At 39.6% G+C, this 23,604-nt stretch overlaps 1 protein-coding gene across 5 annotated transcripts in view; it reads right to left on the bottom strand.

Moving 5' to 3' along the window:
- The window catches only part of PALM (paralemmin), a 610,021-nt gene that overhangs the window by 296,691 nt on the left and 289,726 nt on the right, over nt 1-23,604 (bottom strand). Inside the window, exon 1 of one of the 5 annotated variants that reach the window (XM_044053761.1) lies at nt 22,554-22,599. The exons of the other annotated variants lie outside the window; for them this stretch is intronic. The gene's annotated coding sequence lies outside the window, so the exon portion shown is untranslated. Of the gene's footprint in view, nt 1-22,553; nt 22,600-23,604 lie in introns of those variants that run through there. 5 annotated transcript variants of the gene reach the window in all.

The raw sequence follows: 23,604 nt of genomic DNA, 5'->3' as shown, positions 1-23,604 counted from the left end.
TGTCGTCCCAGGCAGACAGAGACTGGATCCCCTTGGAATGACACCAGAATCTTAGGCAATTGTTGAAGTCAATCATTTTGTCCTTGTATTGTGACATCATTCTGGGTGATGGGAGGATGCTACTCAGGGGTAGTGTCATACCTGCCTGGGCCACATGGTCAGAGAGCTTCTCCATGTCTTTTTTCATGTAGTCTAGGGAGGTACGTCTCAGGTTATTTACTCCAACATGGACAATGACAGAGTCATACTTGTACTTGTTGTGGAGTGACCCGAGTGAGTTTGATATATGGCGGATCCTGGCACCTGATCTGCCTGGCACCTTTCTCCTTGTTCAGCCTGAAGAGGGTGACGTCAGTGTTCCTGATTATAGAGTCGCCAATGACTAGTGTGCTGGGTACGTTGTTTTGCCTTATGGGCTAAGGTTGAGTGGCACACATTTTGTGGGCTATGTGTCATTTGGGTAGTTTTGGGAGATAGTGGTTGCTTGCGTTTCAGCTTTGGAGGTCTCTGTTTGGGCAGATTTTTATTGAGAACCTCCGTGAATGTAGGTGTATGTTTTGTATTACTATGTGTGGGTTTGAGAGCTGCACGTTTTGACGGACCATGTGTTGAGTGCAGTGTGGTATTAACCTTCTCCTCTTGACTGTCTAGTCCAGTCTTGGATTGAGAGAGCTTGGCTTCCAGTTTGGCTATAGAAGTGCATCTCTCACATGTTGTAGTGTTAGATGGTAGGAGGAGAGGATTGTCAGTGTACATGAGGCAATTGCTACATTGCCCCAAGATGCCCAGATTCATCAGGTGGACAGGGGAAAACACCAGGAGCTGACCCTTGGACATGCTTGGTTAGTGCTTATTAATTTAAGTACTGGGAGCTGATTTCCTCTTGATTAGTGAGGAAAGAGGAGTGCTGTAGTAATTTGTAGATTATTTAGTGCTTGCAGCAAGAGTTGGACAAGTGCAGAGCACCAGGAACAGTTATGAGTGCTAAAACTAGAAGACTGGCTAGTTTTAAGGGAACAGGAACAGTTTTGAGTGCTAAAACTAGAAGATTGGCTAGTTCTAAGGGAAAATCTAAAGAGCCAACTTTCTGGCACCGAGAATAGTTTAACTGCAGTTAAATGCCACTGCACGGTGCACGAAACTGTGCAAACACGGGTTTTTAAACAGAAAGAGGAAAGGAATAGAAATAGCCCAAAATGGCCAATAAAACTACAGATTATGAGCTGAAATCACTCCTCCAGGTGACAGATAGGCTGTTTCAAGTTCTCCACTCTCACTGATGAACAGAGAAGCTTCCCTCTATCTCAGAAAGGTCTGGGCAACACAGAAACTTACAAACAGCCCAGAATTCAGCAAAATCTGAAAACTGGACTCTACTAGCTCTAGAAAGGCAGGAAACAAGTACACAGAGAGGATTTTTTGTTTTTGTTTTTTTTTTTCAAAAGTTAGAGCAGATACTAGTAAAAAAACACTTTTAAAGCAGGAAGCAGCTATCACACTTCAGTGTGTGGCCCTTTACAATTAAGCAGATGAAAAAACACTTAAAAATGATCAGTTAAAGTGCAACAATATAAGAATTCAAAACACAGTTCAAATAAGTAGCACAGTTAATAAAATGGTTGGAATAATGCGGCTAACAAAAATAAGCAATAAAAAGCAAAACAGAGCTACTTAATCCACTCAAAGTCTCCCTTTTCTCTCTCTGCCACTGTAGAACTCTGCAGGACACCCAGGCAGGCTCTTGCTGAGGTAACACAAGTGCAAAAACCGTGCAAACACAGGTTTTTAAACAGAAAGATGAAAGGAATAGAAATAGCCCAAAACAGCCAATAAAACTACAGATTCTGAGCTGAAACCACTCCTCCAGGTGACATATAGGCTGTTTCAAAGCTCATCACTCTCACTGATGAACAGAGAAGCTTCCCTCCATCTCAAAAAGGTCTGGGCAACAACAACTTGCAAACAGCCCAGAATTCAGCAAAATCTGAAAACCAGGCTACTAGCTCTAGAAAGGCGGGAAAGAGTACAGAGATAGGATTTTTTTTTCAAAAGTTAGAGCAGATACAAGTAAAAAAAAAAAACACTTTTAAAGCAGGAAAAGGCTATTGCACTTGAGTGTGTGACCCTTTACAATTAAACACATAAAAAACATTTAAAAACGATCAATTATAATGCAATATAAGAATTAAAAAAAAAAAAAAAGTTCAAATAAGAACAGAAATCACTCCTCTTATCGTACATAGGCTACCTAGTGCTTACCACTCCCACTGACAAGCTAGAAGGCTTCCCTCCAACACAGAAAGGCTTGGGGGGCTCAGAAGCTTAGAAAGTCCTGGATAAAGCAAATCTGTATCTGGACTAGACTATAATACAACAGTCTACAAAATGCCCAATTTTTATTATTTTCCTGAAAAACCTTTGAAACCTGCTTTAGTGTTAAACCAGACACATTGATAACTTTTTTCCTTTCTCCTGGCTGTTCTGTAGATTTCTATGTACCTAATAGCAAACCTTCTTAACATTACAATTTTTCCATCTTGTATTAAATATTTGCACCCCTCTCAAACTAAATGGCTTGTCTCTTTCTGTTATACTTTAAATGAACATTTCCATGATCGATCATTTAAATCAACCATTTTCATTACCTTATCAAGAGTTCCCTTTAAACACTTGAATCGTTAGGCATGTACAGACATTTTTCCCAAAAAATTTTGGGAGTTCAGCTTCCCCACTGGCTTTATCGAGATACAAAACTTGTCTCTTCCAATGGAAGTATAGATCTGTGTACCTTTTTGTATAGGAAGGATTTTACATTTTCCTTATTTCAAATTGTTTTGGTTGTTCTTGCTTACATTTGTCTTCTAGGTATATTTAACTTTGAAAATATTTTTCCGCCTTAGTACCATTTTTCCGTATACATTCTCAATCTTGAATTCTGGGTGATGCTTTTATTTCTACTGCCTTCTGCTTTCAGATTTAATTCACATTCAAGTCAAATATTGCATTTCCTTTAAGTCTCTTTGTTCAGCATTCATTTGCTATATGTGTATGGGTTTAGGACTCTTGCACGAACACACTTTTCACCGAATTGCTAATGGGTGGGCATACTTAAACGAAAATGCTTTTCACCGAAGCAGCATTTTCACTTAAGTATGCCTGTTGTGCCAGTCGTACTATGGTGTGGATAAGGGAAAATTCCCTTTTACCCACTGTAGTGCGATCTCTGAGTGAGAATATTAAAGTAGGGGGGCGCAGCCCCCACATAGGGGGTGCAGGGGGGCTTGCCCCCCTCTGTAAAAGTAGATTTCATTTTTTTTTTACACTTTAGCGAAAGCACTTTTTTGGTGAAAGCGCTTTCGTTAAAGTGTATTCGGTGATAGTGGATTTGGACTGTTGAAGTTTCGTTCAACAGTCCTAGATCCATGTGTATATGGTTATATATATAAAGTAGTGGATACGTACATTCTGCTGTCCATCCTTTGCTTGATTATAATTCTGATCTGTGTTTTCAGTCTGTGATGTTATCTGTTAAAGCAATATCAGCATTTTCTAACTTATCTAGAGGATTTTGATTGCTAAAATTACACTTAAATCAGACTAACATTTTACTTTCCGGTCATATATCCCACATTCATCATTCTGCTAAAAAGTTACTGTTAACCATGTTTGATAAACTCTCCCTGCACATCTTTATTGTATTTGTGTGATAACAGTGCCAGGTACTGGGCCATATAATTGCAAATGAACATGTTTTTAAAATAGAACAAAATAAGTAAATTCAACACACAACTCGAAAATGTAGTCCCAAACCATTAATTTGTACCGATTCATTCTTAATTACAAGTTGTTTTGCAAGCAAATGCAAACACATCTACTATGTCTAATCAAAACAGAATAGCTCTGAACATAATTTCTCATACATGAATGCATGAAGCCTATTAATTCAAGCACAAAAATGCATGCACTTGTTATGCTAGATCTCACACACATTAACGTTTAATTTAATAACATTTTTCAAGGTTGGCAGCTTTACTCCTCACACACCTTTACACATATTCTTACGCCAAGGTTAGTTTAAGAAAAAGAGCAATCACTGCAACATATAAACAAATACAATAGTTTCCCTGATATTCTATGATCTCAGAATGTACATGCCATAAAACTTTCAAGCTCGCAGACATTCTTATAACAAGTAGGGAGCAAAATCTTGAGAAAACAGAATCCTGAGTAACTGCAGCTGTGCAAATGTAAAATTAACAATTCTGCCTCAAGTGCCTGGAGGGAAACCAGTACAAATTAAGTTTTCATCATGGAGGATTTTGTGCATATTAATATGTTCTTTAAAAGTATGAAAATGCATGTAAAGAAATTCAGTAAGAATGTGAGCAAGCCATATTTACACCTCTGATAGTGTCTTCTCCCACAATAGTTAGTTTTATTTGCAAATTATTTGCAAAGTCATTTTTATGGCAGCTTAAATTATGACTTTCTCTGCATATATCTATCTATAAATTAACATATATATATATATATATATATATATATATAAACATATACATATATATATATATATATATAGAGAGAGAGAGAGAGAGTGAATGACAATGGGACAACTTATTGAATAAAAGTATTCTGAAAGTCATAATACTGAGTAAACTCATGGAATGTCAAAACAATGAGACTTTACAAAATGAACCTCAAAATATTTGCGCTCGTTTCCCACCTTTCCTGTAACTACTCCAGTCCAGATACATATTTGTTGTATCCAAGACTGTTTGTAAGCTTCTGAGCCCCCTCAAGCTTTTCTGTGTTGGAAGGAAGCCTCCCCGCTTATCAGTGGAAGTGGTAAGTACTAGGTAGCCTATCTACCACAAGAGGAGTGGTTTCTGGCGCAGAAATTGTAGTTTATTGGCCGTTTGGACAGTTTTTCCATCTCTTTCAACTTTCTGGTTTAAAAGCCCGTGTTTGCGCTTGTTTCCCACCTTTCCTGTAACTAGTCTAGTCCAGATACAGATTTGCTGTATCCAGGACTGTTTGTAAGCTTCTGAGTGGTGCCAAAGTAAATTTTCCACTTAGATCTGCTAGTTCTCTCCTCTCCTGTAGGTTTACTAGCTTATTAGTCTAGCACTACCAGACTTCTTGTAGCAATTATTGTAGCACACAAAAGTGCTATCAGCACTAAACATTCTACAAGGAAACAGCTCCAGTACTTATTAATGGCCACCACTCCAGGCATGTCTAAAGGTCAGTTCCCTTTGCTTTCTCCTATTAACCTGGTGAACTTAGACATCCTGAGGCAATGTGGCAACTGCCTCATGTACACTGACAACCCTCTCCTCTTACTTCCCAACACTCAGACTTGTGAAAGATGCACTTACATATTCAAATTGGAAGCCACTCACTCTCCAGCCAAGCTGGTCAAGAGGAGAAGGTCAACACTTGCACCACACCACATGGAACACAAAGCCCTCCAGAACACACACCAACACTGTCTTCACATAACACAAACCACACACCCACCTTCACGAAGGCTCTCAATAAAAATCTACCCAAACAGCATAGACCTCTAAGGCAGAAACACACTACCACCACGACACAACACTAATCATGAGGCACACAACTCTCCTAAACAGGGTGCCACTCAACCAAAGCCCTTAAGGCAAACCAGCATGCCCAACACACTAGTCATAGGTGACTCAATAGTGAGGCACACTGATGTCCCACTCACTAGGTTGAATAAGGAGAAAGTAACAGTCAGCTGCCTGTCAGGTACCAGGATCCGCCACATAGTGCACGTACTTGGGTTCCTCAACAACAGGTACAAAGTGACTCTGTCATTGTACATGTGGGTGTGAATGACCCGAGACATACCTCCCTGGACTACATGAAAAGAGACTTGGATTATTTAGCTCAGGCAGGTAGGACCCTAGCCCTGAGCAGCATCCTACCATCACCCAGAATGATACCACAGTACAAGCAGAAAATGATAGATTTCAACAAAGTTTCTGGTGTCATTCTAAGGGGATCCAGTATCTGTATGCCTGGGATGACATGACTGACAGACCTCAATGCTTTGCCAGATATGGCCTGCATATGTCACCCCTGTGCATCCGGATATTGGCCAAGGCTCTTGCCACACCTACAGTGCCTTTTTTAAGCAGTTCTCCAAAGACCAAATTACCACGGTAACAGCTACAAACAAATGCAGTCTGAGGGTCATGCTGTTCAATGCTAGAAGTCTGAATCTCAAAATGCACTTGCTTGAAGCTCTCCTTAAAACGGAGAGCATCAAGTGCCGTAACAGAGACCTGGTTCAAGGCAGGAGAAAGCACCCCTACACTACCAGGCTATAACTCAATCCACACCTTTCGGGCCCAGAACCTGGACCGAAGCTCCAAAGACAGTGGTGTTTCCATATTCATAAATGATGTGCACACCTCCAGACTGGTAGCCCAACATAATGTATCCGAGATACTTCAGGTACAGCTAACATTGGGTAAGACAGCGATTCAGGTTGTAGACTGTTATAGGTCCCCAACCATGTCCCAAGACTCACACTCCATGTTCCTAAGCACCCTCGAGAATATTAGGGTCCAACCTAACACTCTCATACTTGGCGAATTCAACTACCCCTCTATTAAACTGGGAAAACTATTTATGCACCAATACACTTGCCCAACGTTTCCTGGAATTCATTAATCTCAATGCCCTGGACCAGCTCATTCTTACCCCCACTAGAGGTAGCAACATCTTTGACCTGGTCATTACTAACATGGGTGACCATTGCTCTACACCAATAGTCAACTCCTCCCTGATTAGATCCGACCACAAACTAATCACCTTGAAATTCCACATCCCCCCCTCCCCCAGAAAAGGTAACCACCATGAAAAATTTCTCCAAAGCTTATTTTGGGCTCCTAAAAACAGAGGTAGCTAACTTCACGCCACCCATGCAAATGGAAAATAGTTGTATGACCACCAAATCAAAAACCAATGCACTGTACGAGCATGTACATAAATGCATGGATCTCGCCATACTCAATAGAACCAAGATGCTTTCCTCCAAAAAAAAAGGAGCCAATCTGGTGGTCGCCTGCCATAAACAAACTCTACAACAGTACGAAGAAACTGATGTGGAATAAGGTGAAGTCCCAAGACTGGAAAAACTCCCTTATCAGCCTCAACAAAAAGTTGAGATACCTCATCAAATCCTTTAAATCTAGCTATGAAAACAGAATTGCAACAGATAGTAAAGACAAAAACGCCTTCTAAAGTTATGTAAAAAATCTCCACAGCAATACCCAGATTTGCTCTGAGCTACTGCACAATATTACCTCTTATACCGAGCCAACAAATATTGCCAGTATACTGCCCGACAGATTCAGTGCCAACTTTACCCCTCCCCCCAAAGGACCAGTAGATTGCCAGGCACCCTGTATGACTGCTGCACAAGTTAAAACAGCACTTTTCAAGGCCAAGAATATAGCTTCTATGGGACTTGACAATATCCCTGCCTGTATTCTACATGAACTACAGAGTGATCTGGCATCTTACCTGTGTGCCCTGTTCAATCACAGCCTCACCTCAGGCTTTGTCCCTACCAAATGGCGCACTGCTACAGGTCATCCCTCTCCACAATGGAGGAGTGACTAAAGAGCCTGTGAACTATCACCCCATCAGCCTGACGAGTCTGATATGCAAAGCTATGGAACGTATCATCATGGACCTAATAAACAAGGATATAGGGAATCTCCAAACTTTGGATCCCACACAGTTTAATTTTGTGAAGGGTAAATCATGCCTGCTCTACTTGGTCAACTTCTTTGAGTCCATCACCAGAGCTGTGGATGAAGGCAAGGTGGTTCATACAGCCTACCTTGATCTGGCCAAGGCCTTTGATACTATTCCCCACTCAGGTATCATAGAAAAACTCACTAAGCTAGGCATCAACCCCCATATCACTAGGTGGGTTGCAGACTGGCTCACAGGTAGAACCCACAGTGTGAAAGTAGCTGACTCCAAGTCAGACTGCCGACCAGTCACGAGTGGAGTCTCACAGGGTTCGGTCCTGGGTCCTCTCCTGTTTGGTATCTACTTCTCTGAAGTCCAGGCCAACATGAAGGGACTCTGGCTGACAAAGTTCACAGACGATTGCAAGTTGGGAGCTATTATTAACTCCCCAAGTCATGTTGAATTCCTACAGAAAGGCCTCACTGAGACCAACGACTGGTGTCAGAACCATGACCTTAAGCTCAATGCCAAAAAATGTGCTGTCATCACCTTTAGGAAAAACCTGTTCCCATGAATTACCACATCGATGGTAGTCCACTGAACACAGAAGGCGTTAAGAGATTGGGGAACACGGGTTGACAGCAACCTCTCTTTTGATCACCACATTGCCACTGTGGTCAGAAAGTCCTTCAATGTGGCACATCTCATTACTAAAGGTTATGCATCCTGGAAGAAAGAGGTCATTGTCTCCCTCTACTCTTCCCTCATTAGGCCAGTCATTGAGTACAATGCCCCATTTGGCATGCACCTCACTATACACCTGCAACAACTGGAGAGGCCGCAAAAGTACCTCACAAAGAGGATCCTAGGCCTTAAACATTTGTCCTATATTGACAGACACAAAAAACTAACTATTCTCCGTCTCATATCGCCTACTTAGAGGCGATCTCTGCTTGACTTACAAAGCCATGTCTGACCCAGCTCTGTTAGAAATACTGCATCTAAATAAATCCCAATCCCACAGCAACACACACTCCAGAGACCTCAACCTCATTACCACAATTAACAGAACATGTTGGAGGGACAGGTTCATAACCCAGAGTCTGTTTATGCTACAGAATAGACTTCCCACACATGTCAAGAAGAGCACCTCACTGGCCCTCTTCAAGAGGAATCTTGATGAGTGGATGGGAAATAGAAAATTCACCCCAAGGATCACTCCAGTGGCTTTACTCGACAGAGGTACTGGGAACTAAGGTCGCGTGGCATGATGCCTAGGTAATCCTCACCTATGCTTGTAAAGGCTCCAGGGCCATTAGCATAGTACACACCTACACTATGAACCTATGAACAGCATACACGAATTACATATATGTACGCTGCACCATTACATAGCGAAACTCAGAAATATCTACTCCCCTGCATGTGTAGAAAGGGCTATTGTTAGCACTGGTTTCAATTTCAGCATTTTAATATTTCAGCATTGTGAATTTAGCATTAGGACTTTCAGTATATTGCTTTTCCATTAGTTAAGATGGACCCATACTATAATATATTTATCTATCTATACATCTCCTCTCTTTATAATATATATATATATATATATATATATATATATATATCTCTCTCTCTCTCTCTCTCTATATATATATATATATATATATATATATATATATATATATATATATATATATATATATATATATATATATATATATAGGTCTCCTTCAGATGTTTCGACATTTCAAATCGGGGACTTTCATATGGCCGAGACCATATGATCGACAGTTTGAAATGTCGAATATCTGCTAAACAATGTAAAACACACAAAACACTTCACTAACTGCGTTTAGCAGGAGAGCAAGCCCCCCTGAACCCACCACGTGGGGGTTGCGCCCCACCCACACCCCCTGCTATGTAAATATTCCTACTCAGAGATCACACTAGAGTGCAGTAAAGGGAAATCTCCCGCTTCCGCGCTGTATAGGCTTCTCCGCTATACATGTTTGAACTTTCAAAAGTTCGATCATATGGTCTCGGCCATATGAATGTTAAACTTCTGAAAGTTTGTTCATATGAAGGGGACCCATATATATATATATATATATATATATATATATATATAGTTCTACCTGAGTACGTCGACAACTGAGAAGATCGACAAGCGAATCGCGAGCGCCAGAAGATCGACAATGCAGAAGACCGACGCGACAGATTAAAACACCGACACCGAGGATGCCGACATGGGAAAAGGCTGTGTAAGTATGCGGTAGTGACAGACGTTAGGGTGCGAGTAAGGTAAGTGTGGATATTGACGGTCTGTGGGGATAGGGGTGGGTTAAGTGAGTTAGGGTCAGTGCGCGGGTTAGGTAAATGTGTGGTAGTGATAGTCTTTGGGTTAGGGGCGGGTTAAGTGAGTTAGGGTTAGGGAGTGGGTTAGGTAAGTGTGCGGTAGTGATAGTCTTTGGGTTAGGGGTGGGTTAAGTGAGTTAGGGTTAGGGCGCAGGTTAGCTGAGTATGCAATAGTGACAGACCTTAGGGTTAGGGTTTGGGTTAGGGTTGTAGATAGTTGTGTATGTGAGGTTTAGTGTGGGTTTGTAGGGATTTTGGTGTGCTTGTGTTGTGTGTGTGGTTTTTGGGCAGGGGATGTGTTTTGTTTGTTGACTGTTGTTATTGTGGTGTGTGCAGTGTATGCAGTTTCGTGTTTGTGTACCGTCGGTTATTTCGTTGTCGGGCATGTGAGTTTTCGTGTTTCTGCACTGTCGATTATGTGGTGTCGGTGATTGCGTTGTCGGTGTTCTGGGGTTTCGATTATGTCAGGTAGAACCATATATATATATATATATATATATATATATATATATATATATATATATATATAAACACACCTACACACACACACACACACACACACACACACACACACACACACACACACACACACACACACACACATACAGATTTGCAGTCAAATCAGTCTCTGAATTGTTGACACAACTTGGTAGACATATACAGATAGTCAACAGATATACAAGATTGACAGGCGCTGGGATAGGGGGGATATGCCCTTTACCCAGGAATTGTGTGATCTTGGAGTTAGTATGTAATCAGTAAGAGGTATGGGGACGTACCTCCCAATATGGTGGTGCAGGTGTCTTGCCTCCTGTAATAAGCACTAATTTGTTTGGCATGTTTCTGGGATTAACCTTGAAGCATGTGCTGTAGTGTGTCAGCATGTTTTTGTCGATACAAATGTGCTGATGTTGAGCATGTCAATGTTTGTGTACACTGACAGACAGGAGTATAATACACACACACACATATATGTATGTGTGTATGTATGTGTGTGTGTGTGTGTGTGTGTGTGTGTGTGTGTGTGTGTGTGTGTGTGTGTGTGTGTGTGTGTGTGTGCGCACGTGTGTTTATGTCTGCATTTGGGTAACATATTAAGTCCCTCTTGCTCTAATACTCTGTTATTTAATATTCTTACACTGGTGCTTTATATAACTAGACTACTAAGGTAACTAGAATCAACAACACCATGACTTAATTTTGTTTAACTTATTATTGTGATGTATGCCTTTGCTTTAGTGTCTGTAGACTGTTTATACTGCTTATTAAAAAAAAAAGCACACTATAAAAAACAAGAATTCTTGCACTGCTTTAAACAATGCCAGTTGTCTTTCGGCTTTTCCAGTTAGGGGTCGCCACAGCGAAACTCCAGCCGAGAATCGAAAACGGAAGAACTTCTTGCTGTGAGGCGACAACGCTAACCGCTGCACCACCGTGGCCTGATAAACAATGCCAGTTGTACAAATTAAATATATATTACAAGAAAAACATTAGATTGTGATCACCTAGATAAAAATAAACCTTTGGAGCAGTGCCCTTTTCTATACTCTTAAAAAATAAGTACATTATTATCTCATTTGTATTTATTTACTTGCATGTAAATATTTATGTCCTCATTGCTAAGTGGGAGCTGTACTTAAAATCCATTTATACACTGCAAACTCTGCTAAATTGGCATGCTTTAAAAGGTTGCAGAGATTCAAAATTCTACTTTGTTGATGGAACAGCCTTAAAATCATTTTAACATTCACCTACCACCAAAACTTATAGTCTTCCTTGTGCATTAGGCATAATTTGCAAGTAAACCACATATGTGTGGTGTAACAAACTTTCCAGAGAGTAGTAAAACCACAGAAATGTGGTGTAACACAAACTTTCCAGAGAGAGGTATACTGCACATATCTACATTCCAGCAGCTTGCATCTCATTTGACTGCAGGTGAATGGTCATTTGTTAATACAAGTGCAAGGAGACCTGAATACATGGACAAGACCTCTCCATATACGCTCTCCGAATTGGTGTGAAATTATGGTAGTATTTATGGAGAACAGGCCTGGGAAGGCAGAATCCACTGCTTTGAGGTGCATGGACACTTAAATCCCCCACCACCACTACCAAAAAAAAACACTTTGTGCTGCCCTTACTGTGAGAAGTTTATTTTATGAACAACCAGTACTTAGTGCAGCAGATTCAAGTACTTTTAATAGTTACTCAGGAAGGGTATAGTCACTAAGGCAAGCTGTACTTAGTGCACAATAAAGCCAAGATATAGCACAGAATCCCACTTCCTGGTTTATCTCTATATCTCTATTATTTGGGGGAGTTTTACATCATAAGAAATACAATCATCTGTTCCTGAAAGTGATGTTTTTCAGCACAGTTTCTTATAGTTAGTAAACTGCTTGATCTTGAAAAGTCATGCAGACTTCGATTTCCATGGCAAAAGCTAATTGCAACAATGATTCATACTGAAAAACACAAGCGTGATGACCGTGATCACTTCCATTATACAGTGAAAGCCAAAACAAGCAACGACACTTAAAAACACTTTGCAGTTCTCTCTCCCTATATACATACAGACACATAAATATATATATATATATATAAACATGCACCCACACAGATATACAAACATACTAACTCAAAGATTGCTGTGCCTTGTAATAAGAGGAATTCTCCAAGATGAAATCCAGTTAGGATATGTCTTTCACTATCTACATTTTTGCAATCACATATTTTAGAGATGATCCCTACTGCCACAGACTTCTGCCTGATGAGTGTTCTAGTCTTCATGTGGCCTTTTTGGAGTCCGAGACCCCTTATCTAAGTAAGCTATAAAACTAAAACCCTGACAAATCCCTCAGGACCAACACTTTGGGAAAACCACCCTGGCCAGCCTCAGAAATGTTACCTTTTACATATACTTCAGGTCTGAACTCAGAGATCACCTGCAAAGGCAAGCCCATTACAAATGACTCAGCGCTGGACACATTATATAATTTCTACAGCCTAGCAACATCATAATCTAAACAAGATCACCTTGTTTCCATAATATTTGATTTTCTGTAATCACCTCCCCCCACTTCATATACCCTACTACCCTTTCCCTTCCAGTCACTTTAGTAGCAAACTAAGCATCTCCTGTGATGGCCTTGTCTTACTAAAAGAGGAGGTTGGCCACATACAAAAAATAGAGGTGCAGGTCTATATTCGGATGCTCAAGGAGAACAACTTCCGCCTTGCTTCATAACTCTATTCATGTATTTTAATAGGAATATGCTCTCTGTACTTATCTGTAAATAATATTCTCTGCGTCTCCCCCTTACCCAAAAATAAATAAAAATATACCAATTAATTTGGCCTAACCCAGTAACCAACACTGAAATACATAAACAAAAATATCTTTGCAAGGGAAGGAATGATGGATTATTACAAAGTAATAGGCATGGGGTTTAAAAAGAAGTAGAAGAGAGGTTGAAGGTATTACGACCAATGTATTATCCCCTTTAAATATCTCCCTTGCTATCCAAGTTCTGTTATGGAGTGATGGAGTAGTATCTGAAATTCACCATGCAGTTCAGTCGTAAAATCTTGTTATTACTGTATACAAACTTGGCTGAAACACTGGTTATGGGAGTTGGTCAAAAGGAAGGGTAGGTTCAGATTTCCAGATGTACAGGGACTAGCTGCAAAAATGAGTGTCTCAATGGTATTTGCACTTTTCACCAGTAATACGATATAATTAATATGAAACTACAGATAGCATTTTTTTTTTAACTTTGGTAAATTTCATGCCAATGCAATGGATGCTAATTTTGCTCATGGTGTAATCAAAGGACTTGGGGAAGGATGTGGAGATTTTATGTTGTAATAAAGCAAATAAGGGGTAAATCCTTGCCACTCATTCTATACTGTGCTCAGTACATATGTTTTTACTGCCCTGTAGTATATGCATGCTTACTCCACTTGTTCAGGCTGTAAGGCTGTGAAAACTAGAGTCACTTGTGCTGTATGTGATATGACTTCAAAGAGTTTGTGGTCTAGGTCATGCTCATGTCATTCTGGACTGCAAGACACAATTCTGTTTAGAGATCTCATATCTGTGGTATATTTCAAGACACTTATCTCTGTCTCAACGTGTGGCAAACTTGCCTCTCATCTGAAGGCTGTGGGTTCTATTGCCACTTCAGGTGCTTGGATTAATATTTTTATAGACGCTGTCCGGTTCGACTCTCAGCTAGAGCATCCTCTGCATGGAGACATGCGTGAATGGGCATACCTTCATTGAAGGTTGTGCGTCAGGCCTGGCAAGCCGGTACGTAAAAATCAACTGCCAATCATTAGCGGACCGGAGTTCCGCTGTGGCAACCCCTAACCGGGAAAAGCCGAAAGACATAGAGACCGACATACGGTGTAGGATAAGGTGAGTGCTACAATCCTGAGTCTGCTGTACTTCAGATGAGATGTTAATCCATGGCCCCATTTGCAGAAGTTGCTGGCAGCTTGGGTGTGTATTAAAGAAATTTCCCCTACTCAGTAATAGCACCTTGGGGAGACCCAGCCTTCTCAAGTATAGCTGTATAGCAAATATCTATATGAAAATTCAAGTTTCCAAACATTGCTTAATGCAAGCAAAGTGTCTAAGGGCAGCTGTGTTACTGATGGTGTCAAACTGTTTATCTTTTTAATGTGGTATGAAGCAGTTGCCTAATGCATATTTACAAATTAAAATATTTGGCTTCGTGCATGCTTTTAGTTTGTTAGTCACCACTTTTGGCTGTATTTTCAAAAATGTTAAAGTTTGTAGAAACTATACATCCTGTCTAGTTTTTACTTCATGTTTTAACAAATGCTTCTTTACAGCCTTACCATGGTTCAGAACTGTCTACATCTTTGTATAGTGAAATGTGCAAAGCCCATATTAACAAACGAGGCTGAAAATTTCTGGTAGAATGAAAACTTTCACTTCAATGGGAATTTGTATGCAGGCTTGGTCTCCAAAATATTTGTGGCCTTTTGAATATTGCACACTAGTATATTAATTATATTTAGGTTGCTGTATCCATATGGGCCAAGGGATGCTTTTGTCAGCCTTAAAATCCTACAGTGTACCGTATGGCATAATGTATAACACAAGAAAATACTAACTGAGGACAAAATAATGTAGCCTTTCTTTAAATAGCTTGACAAGACAGGAGAGAGGACGCCATGGATATTTCTTTTTTTTTTTTTTTTTCCTTTTACCTTGGTCCGGGCCTAAGATCCATTTTATGACTGCCTTCACATTTGTGTATTACAGAAGAACTGAGATATAAAGTAGTATTGCAAGTAATCCAAACAGCTACTTAGTAAGCTGTGCTAATAATTGTGACTGTATGTTGTCAGGGTCACATATCTATTACTAGCATAAAACCAGCATCAAGTCTAACTATAGGTATACCTGTAACTGTAAGCTGTTATCTGGGTAAGTAAAGAGAGTCAAAACAGAAACAGAGAATGAGCAGTAAGGATTACGTAAGGGAGTATAACATTAGGTTTGCAGCAGCAGGTCTAAACTCACCTGGGAAATTGTTACAGTTCCACAAATGTATAGACTTTGACAGGATACAAATCAGGCAATTAAGCACAATAAACTTCCATTATATAAGGGATGAGACAGAGAGGGTATGGTAACATTGTTAGAAAGAGAAGTTATCAGCAAAATCCCATAATCAACTTGGGCTATCCGCAAGTACTGGCCTCATGAACCTCCAAACTTGGGAACTAGTGAATTTTTAGCATACATCCTAAAATTTTTATATATTTTGTTGGAAATCTCTTCAGTAAGCATTTTAAAAATGAGGTAAGAAAACCTTTCAGGAAGCTAGGAATCCAGTCAGAAAGGAGAAAAAAAAAACTAAATAAAAGCTGAGGTAATTTTTGAGCTATGAAATCTTTCACTGCAGTGAGAACCCAAAAGAAGCAGATTACTTTGTGTCAGGGAAAGCAGATACTAGACATATGAACCCATGTACTTTGCATTCATATATGAATATGTGTCAATTCATCTACGAATATGTGTCAATTCATCTACAGTAATTAGAACTGTAGTTGGATCATTTAATGCCCAGTAGAGCTACAAGAAAAAAAAAGTCTTTTCTATGTTTAAATAATATAGAAAACTACTTGTTACAACTTATACCACACATGCAGTTAATACTAGAACATGTGCTTCAGTTATAATAGGTACTGGAATTCATGCCAGTATTGAACTGGCAACCAGAGAGCATCTGCTGATCGCACCCGCAAGCAACATCCACCCAGAGCGGCTGGCTCCTTCACTCCACCATAGCTATGCAATCGAAAACAGATTGAACATCCAATAACTCACACATTACCATGCATGTCCATACAACACATTCAAATCACATGTAGACACACACAAACAGCAATAAACAGAGTAACTCTACAATCTGTGTTTTTTGGAGGGGCAAACTCTCCTGCACTCTCCATGTGGGGGGGGGGGGTCACTCCTCCAACCTCTTATTACCTATACAAACTTCAAAACTGTACAACAGCTGGGAAAGCGGCATATTCCCTGTCCCCACTATACCTTGATCTTGCTAAGAAAATCCAGCGCCTATCAGTTCTTGATACAAGTACAACATTAACAAAAAGCATTGATGGCACCTTATACAAATCATACAGAGATTTCCAGCATATTTTGATAAGTACTTCTTGAAAAGTAAACTATCTGACAGATTGGGACAAAGCTGAATACATTCAATCAATGGCATCCTCAATCATCTGAACTATTCCCTATTATGTGTGTATATATATATATATATATATATATATATATATATATATATATATATATATATATATGTAGGTCTACTTTGTTTCATTGAATCTCATTTCACTGAATTTCATTTCACCCCAACCACTTAGCCGAAAACTCAAATTACTGAAATCTCATTTCACTGAACTGCAGTTAGTATATATATGGCACAGTGTAGAGTACTGTAAAGCAAGTAAAAAGTATATGCTCTTTTCCCCACTGTAGTGTGATCCTAGAGTTAATATATATAGTTAGGGGGGGGTGGGGGGCTCAGCCCCTTACATTGTGGGGTGTGGTGGGCGTAGCCCCTCAGTTTGAGTACATATTGGTTTGAGTACATATTGTCTTCTGGAGAGAGTTAGTCATCAGTGTTACAACTATGTATGTCTAGTGCTTAAAATGCATTGTTTTGATGTTTTTGGTAAAATACAATATAAAACAAACAAGGTGGGGGCTGTGTCTTAGCGGCATTCACTAATGAGCAAGTGTACTTTAGGTTGAATGCTGGCTAGTACAAATGGCAGTAATGCTGAAATTATTTTTTATGTAAACTGTGTTTTGTGGGGTTTAATATTTTTTGTGGTTATAAGTGGGTTTTGTTTGCTGGGTGGGTTTTTATGCACACTTTGTGCTGGGCAATCATTGCCAGTATGGTTTTTAGCATGCAACAGCGGGGATTCTCATTTTTAGCAGTGATTCTCATTTTCAGTGGTAAGTCTAAAAAGTGGTACAACTGTGGAGTTGCTATATGCAGTCTGGAGAAGTGTTGGGGGCTTACACCCCTACAAAAAAGTTCTTTGATTTTATGTAGAATGTTTTTTTTTTAATTCTGTTTCAGTGTTTAAAATTCACAGTTTTGACACTTTGGTTTCATGTTCACTCATTTGAAGTTTAGTATTTTTGGTTTTCACTGTTTGCTGGTATAATTATCTTCATATAGTCAACTGAGAAATGATGGGAGAAGTGATTGAATAAGTGTAGGATCTCAGAATGGTGACATTACTTTGTGGGAAGATGTGGTATAACAGGGAGTGGGAAATTGCCTTTCCCCTCTGTTGTACAGTCTCAGCGTTGGTACGTATAAATAGCAGTGTGTGTGTGTGTATATGGCATAGCCCCCCACATCGGGAAGTGGAGGTGCAGGTGGACTTGCCTGCCTTAAAAACAGTTCTGCTTTCCTTTATATTTTGACTTTCGATCTTTTGATGCTTTGATGGTCAGTCTTTTGTTTCCTCCATATTTTTTAAGTACACACACACACACACACATATATATATATATATATATATATATATATATATATATATATATATGTAGGGTCTATGTTACATGAATAAACGATCAAAATGTCAACATACTCGACAACCTTTGATCAATTATTCATGTAATCTGAGACTCCAAATGCCGAAATGTGGAGTTCTGAAATATTTGGTCGGCTATCCTAGTCAGTGTAGCGTGTGATGTAGACATGCTACAGTGTTCGGAATGCCTAGGTAAGAGGCTGCTTTGTTTAATATACCACCTCCGAGATCACTGTACATTGGGGAAAGGACAATTTCCCAGTAATCGCAAAATTGCCCTTTCCCCAATGTACAGCAATCTCGGGGTTGGTATATTTAATTAGGGGTTTGTGGGGGGCAAAGTCCCCCACTTCATTTTAAAAGTAGGTGTGTTTGTGTAGGTGTGTAAGTGTTTGAATGATGTGAATGTGCAGGGGTTTGTATGCATTGGTTGTATGTGTGTGTTTTGTAGGTTAGTGTAGGGAAGGTGTGGGACAAAAAAACCTTTCGATTTTGTTTGTTTCAGGCTTTTAAGGTTTCAAGGTTTTTAACTTATGATCATAGTATGTTGAGTATGTTGTACTCAACATTATGATCATTCGTTCATTTAACATAGACTATATATATATATATATATATATATATATATATATATATATATATATATATAGGTATATGGGTCCCCTTCATATGATCGAACTTTCAAAAGGTCGACTTTCATATGGCCGAGACCATATGATCAAACTTTTGAAAGTTTAAACGTTCTTAATGGAGATCTTCATACAGAGCAAAAAGGGAAGATTTCCCTTTTCCACACTGTAGTGGAATCTCATAGCTGGTATATATTAATAACAGGGGGTGTGGGGGGGGTGCAGCCCTCCACATGGGGGGGTGCAGTGGGGCTTGCCCCCCTGCTAAAAACATTCACGTAATTTTTTTCTTTTGTTTTACTTTTTTTTGCAGATGTTCAAACTTTTAAATGTTCAATCATATGGTCTCTGCCATATGAAAGTCGAAAATTTGAAAGTTTGATCATCTGAAGTAGACCCATATATATATATATATATATATATATATATATATATATATATATATATAGTTAGAAAAGGGCATATTCATTTGGTAGTATTTACATCTATTTACATCTGAGATGAGAACGCTTGTCATTAAAAAACTCTTAACCAAACAAATGTAAGCATGCTGCTCGAAGAAGTCTGGAGAGATGTTAAAAGGTCAGCATGGTCCTTACTTGAAGCATACTGCTACTTGTAAAGACACAGTGTCTGGAAAAATGTGTTTGCGTCTTCATAAAAAATGTACTTTCCAGGTAAGGCAGGAAATTCAAACACTTCTTCAGAAACATTACATTGATTTTGTAACAAACGACTACTCAAACTAACATGACCAAACTAGTTACTAAAAGCAAAACTGCAAGGAATGCTATTTATCCTTTTTCTTAGATTAAAGCCTACATATGGTCCAAGCTGTACCACATCCCTCATCTCCACAACATTTTCTCTACTAAGAAATGCAGCAACCACATTTTCTACATTCTAGGCCCCAAACTCTGGGAAACCATACGCAATTCAGACTAGACTCATTCCACAGTTGGAGAATGATTTCATACACTACCTGTTAAGAGGTCTCATACCCACCTTTTAAGAGATCTTATACCACACCTATTAAAAGAAGTAGAGTGCCACTGTTCAACTAAATATAACAAAACCTAAACTGTTCCAGCATAAACCTTCATCCCTCAACATTTGGGAAAACATTTAATATATGTGTGATGATGTTAGGTATTGCGAGCTATTGCCAGGAGAAGTATGGCAGTGGATGTATAACATTTGCCACCACAGCTAGCTGGAATTATATGTTATTTGAATTTCAAACTGATTTGTATAGATACTTGTATTGAAAAATGCATTTGTAAAGCTGCTTGTGTTAAAAATGTTCCAATAGTGTGCGCTGCTGGTCAGAAAAAGAAATATACATGTATTATTTTAACTGGTTGAAGATATATGTTTTAACAGAAGATATTGGAAGAGAAAAGGTTCATCTCAATCCATCCGACTTTGGAAAATAATAAGAAATTAAATTACTGGGCCTAGGCCATAAAGATGTTATCTCACAGTTTTGAATGAAGCCAGGCATGCAGTTTCTGTAAGAAGTATGGTTCATTAGCTCCTATAGGAACAGTGTTTATGGTTTTTATGACTTCTAGAAGCTGCAACAGATCTGAGAAACACTACATGGGTGTATTATTGACACATATGTGCTAAATCCTGGCAGTTTCTAGCAATGGGGGGGTTGCATTTGATCAGAAGTCAGATGACCAGATTCATGTGATGTTATTCTGTAATCTAGGACAAAAATAATGTTTTACTACTTGTGGAGACTGAAGTCTCTTGGCACTCTGTTTTTCTGAACCTGACAAAGAAGGAAGACCGCTCACCTACTTTATCTTGCCTTGCTCTAGTAAGTGACCAGGGAATAGTAATTCTTTAGATCAGTCAGGAAAATATAGTGAGAGTAGTTAAGTACTGTTTTTCTAAAGATGTGTGAATCTATTCGTCTGCTATTTTAGTATTTCTTGGGATTGAAACTCTGGTGTTTATTGTAAATAGATATTCAGTATTTTCATCTTCTTTTATTATTTGTTAAATATATTTAAACTTTTCATTGTGACTGGTCCATTGGATAATATTTTAACCTTTGAGAGTACTCATATCTATTTGGTGACACTGTGGCAACTCCGGAAAGCCTTACTGCATTGTTCAAAATACTACCATTTTTACTAATATTAATTTCACTCAGTATAATTGGATACCCTTCTAAGAGCCTTAAAGTAGCTGGCTTTGGAGTGTATGGTGGCAGTAACTACCTTATAGTATGTGCAGAAGGTGGCATAGCTAGTAAACCCGTGCCAGCCTTTCCCAGGTGTGTGTGTGCATGTGTGTGCGTGTGTGCATGTGTGTGTGAAAACCAAATCTCAAGCAGTGCGTGTGTCAGGTGTTTGGAGCAGTGACATAAAGCACTGGTTTCACAGAGAGGGTGCTGGAAGACTTGGCTTGGACACTTGCCTGAGGACTCAACTCTATAGCTGTGCCAGTAGGGAGTCTTACTGGGGACCTGGAGGGAGACAAAGAAATCCAGACCCTGGTTTGAGTGTGTTCCCTGTGTGCTCTTAAGGGAAATCATGCTTGATGCAATAAGCTGCATCTGGAAATTTTATTTATTTATTTTATTTATTTAACATTTGTTGACTGGGAAAGTCCGACTAGGTTCCACAGATCCTGTTTTCAGTGGAGGCCCAGGGAGAAATGCTCCAGAAGCATGTCTTTAGAATGTGGGAGGAAACCGGAGTACCCGGAGGAAACCCATGCGAATGCAGGGAGAACATGCAAACTCCACACAGAAGGCACCCCAGCCGAGAATCGAACCGGAGAGCCTCTTGCTGTGAGGCAACAGCATTAACTGCTGCACCACTGCGCCACCCCATTGTGTGCTATTGTGTGCATCTATTTTTGTTCCAGGTGAATGTCCCTCTCCAGTGTCAATGGTGAGGATTCAGGCTCCTTGATTACTGGGAGGACATCACAATATGCAGCAGTACCCTCATGTCCTCCCTGTGGTCACTTGGGTTTCCTCCGGATGCTCCAGTTTCCTTCCACATCCCAAAGACATGCTGTAGGTGGATTGGACACTCTAAACTGGCCATAGGTGTGAGTGTGTGCATGTGTGTGCCTTCTGTGGAAGGTTGGGCACTGGGCTGGCAACTAGACACTGTAAAACTCCACTGCCAATCATGAGCAGACAGGTGATCCACTGTGAGGAGGACCCCTAACCAGGAAAAGCCGAAAGAAATAGACCCTCTAATCAACCTAACCCATTCCCACTCTCCTGATTTCCTCCTTATCACCACTCTAAGCCCAACTCTCACCCCCCTGTTCTACCTCTTTCAATATATTCAGAAATGCACATCTTAAATAGCGCAGATCCTTGCCCATTTTCTACTCTGCTGTGATACTTTCACTATTCTGTTTCAAAAACTACCTATTAATAATTTCTAGGTCTTCACACTGCCTGCATTTAACATTCCCACTACATCTGGGTTGGGCCATTTCCTTTAAGTGTACCTTACGTATAGAATTCTACAAGCTGCTTCTAACACATTTAGAACATTTCATTATCTGTAACCATGACTCTATACAATGTATATTTTCTCAACTAGCTTATTCCCACTTTTAGTAACTTACAAATAATTCTCTTATGACAATATTTTGTGTAAAACTGTTTTTGTCCATCTCTGTTACAAATATGCATTGCTAGCATTAATTATCTTATTGTATTTTAATGTTTCTTCATACCTCGGCTGACTCTGAAATTGTCCCTCTTGGATCGATGCTGTACTTTAACAAATCTAAATAAATAAATTAAATAAATAAACAAATAAATAAAACCATGTGATTCACTGTACATTTCAAATTCAAGCTTTCAAAGCCCTGGGAGCAATAAACACATATTAAAAGAAAGGATTTAGAGGTGTAAGTTTTAGCCCTTAAATCCCTTTCTTTCAAGTGAAAGCAGAAAGTGCTAATGGCCATTTAGATTCTTGTGTAAACTCAGGAACAGACTGGCTTTTGTCTACCACACTTGAGTTTTGACAGATAATGTCTGGACTGTAAGCCACACTGCCCCTAACACTGTGCCCTCTTTGACTATTTTATTTCAATTTCCATTCCCCTCAGCCATAACTGCTAACATACTTCAAGCTGTTAATCTGTTTCTCCATTTTCCCTTTTATCTCATGCTTCTTATTTTCTGCATTTGCAGATAACTCAAGTCTCTTCCTTCCTTCATTATTTACTTAATTTGGTTTTGAGGTCCAATCTCCTACCATTTACTGACATTCCTGTTCAGCTATGTATGACCCTTTATATTTCACAGCCAGTACTCACAGAAGATTATGTGCTTCTCACCATAAGAACGCTCAGTGACATCCCTTATTTGGATTAATGTCATTGTGTCACCTATGGATTGTGGGTTCCATGTTTTTATTGCTACATGTACTCCATTCATCTAGCCATCACACCTTTTTCTCATTTTTCACACGGAGTTGCAGTGTCGCTTCAAAAGTGACGATCTAGAGCCAAGGTTTACACTATCGGGTGTCTAGCCCTGCAATGGTAGTTCACACACTCGCACTTATGGCCAATTTAGAGTGTCCAATCCACCTACTGCATGTGTTTGGAATGTGTGTGGAAACCTGAGCATCTGGAAGAAACCCACATGAACACAGGGAGGACATGCAGACTCACAAAGTACCCCAGCTGAGAACTGAAAGGGGAGGCTCTTACTGTGAGGTGACATTTCTGGTGTGCCACTGTGCTGCCCTGTAGCACAAAAACTTGCAAAACT

The sequence above is a fragment of the Protopterus annectens genome, chromosome 13.part0 (genome assembly GCF_019279795.1).
Source record: "Protopterus annectens isolate FY-2018-M chromosome 13.part0, PAN1.0, whole genome shotgun sequence".
In the NCBI taxonomy this organism is placed as follows: domain Eukaryota; kingdom Metazoa; phylum Chordata; order Ceratodontiformes; family Protopteridae; genus Protopterus; species Protopterus annectens.
The sequence above is the reverse complement of the archived record's forward strand: the minus strand, read 5'-3'. Positions and strand labels throughout refer to the sequence as shown.